Below are 1,949 nucleotides of genomic sequence, written 5' to 3' on the forward strand. Positions count from 1 at the left end.
AATTGTGATATGGACATCAAAGGTGTTTCTGAGATCATAACCTGGCACACAGATATTCGTTGATGACTTCATGATTTAGATGATGTGAGAGCAGAATCAGGTCAAAATTTTCCGAGTGGGTGATCAGAAAATAGTTCGGTTTGCTTTTTATTAAGAGAACTTTGATGAAAAAAGCAAATATTTTTGTTTCTGTTAAAAATTGGGTGGCTTTTTTTTTTACCAACCCCCCCCCCCCTGAAAACAAGAAAACTGGTTGTTTTTTTTAAACTTTGGGCAAATGAAATTTTTTGGCTGAAAACTGAAACGTTTTTGGTTAAAACTGAAATGCTTTTGGCCAAACATTTTCAGGTTAGAGGTTTCTATTTTCCAGAACAGATTTTTTCCAACAAAATGTTAGCACTATTGAAAACCCAGTTATACATTTTATACCGCAGTTAGAAAAACAAAACCACAACTCCCCCCCTTCCCCCTAATTTTAGTATCTCTTCTATGAGTCTTTTAGGTTGCACAGATTCAATGCGCAAAGGAACCTGTCTCAACAGAGACATAAAATAACTTCAATACTCATAGCCATCAAGGAGTGGTTTCTTCAGTGTTATTAAACACACTAAGTTCTCAACTGTTAGTAAATTTTAAAAAATGATGATCTTAGAATATTTTTTAAATGTATTTGTTTCCCCCTATGTTATTGCTCTTTACCCAGGCATATTAGTGCATTTCTTCACCTTGGTCCTGTGAATACACTGTCTTGCATCTTTGTGTAGTTACCTATATGTGAGCAACATCTGTACCATCTCGATGTGCAAACACCCCAGCCAGTGGAATGAGCAGAGAAGATTGAGATGGAATCATTGTGCATTCACCTTGCACTAGTGTAAATGACCATTCGTGATTTGGGAGAGCGGGCATCAGCCCCTCGTGTTTATTCCTTTCCCCTAGGCATTATTCTAAGGAACAATAAGTACGGATTATAACATATAGGTCGTATCCTTTTCCAAGGAATCTTACCCTGGATTTGAGGAGTGTGTGTACCCCAGACTGTTAATCAATGCTTAATTGCAACCATAGTTATGTGCTTCAGCAACCCATGTATTTAATAAATCAGGCGAACATCACATAGCATGGGGTTCAATTGGAACAGCGAAAGTCAAAACTAGATGACACTTTCTGCTAGTCAGAAATGGGAGGAGGGGAGAGAAAAGTTAATGACTGACACTGATCGGAATAAGTGACAGAAACCTTAAATTTGGGTCACCTTTGCTATAGAAAGTATTATTATGGATTAAGATGTTGGTAAATGTTCTGTTTATAAGTAGTGTCATTGAAAGTTAGGGAAGGGGATGAATTTAGCATGGGGTCACTATAGACCTATTTCTTTTGACTAGAAAGTTAAGGTTTAGTGTACTTTGGGCAGTGCTCCTGAAGTCATCTTAAAAGATGTTTTTCCTGATACCTTTTCTTCTGGTGGTGAAAATCCTGGCCATTGTGAACTTGCTGTTAGTTCTTACTCCATTCCATTCCAGATTTTAAGATAAATGTTTGGTTGTCCTCATACCCTACTGTTTGTATAGTCTCTGTGTGCTTTAACCTAATGAACTGCAGTATAATTAAGTAGCACAGTGCTTACGTTGCATTAAGATTTGATGGAAGGAAACTGTCGTATCTCCAATTGATTTATTTCTGACCCTGCCTGGACTGAAACTAGTTAAGGTTACCATGCTGATGGGCTCTGAAAATCCAGTAACAGAACCTAAGGATGTATCACTCTACGCCAATTCCATGATTTAACTATGTTCTGGGCCTGAAAAAAAGCTCTGTGCCCACTTGCCTCAGAAGCTATGTTAGAGCAGGGAATGTTTCCTCTCATGTGTACAGGGACAGAGAGATCCAGGCTGACTTTCTCAGAAACTAGCCACTGATTTTTAAGTGCCTCAGGTTTTGAGACACCC

This window comes from Chelonoidis abingdonii, chromosome 14 (genome assembly GCF_003597395.2).
Source record: "Chelonoidis abingdonii isolate Lonesome George chromosome 14, CheloAbing_2.0, whole genome shotgun sequence".
NCBI classification, from domain to species: domain Eukaryota; kingdom Metazoa; phylum Chordata; order Testudines; family Testudinidae; genus Chelonoidis; species Chelonoidis abingdonii.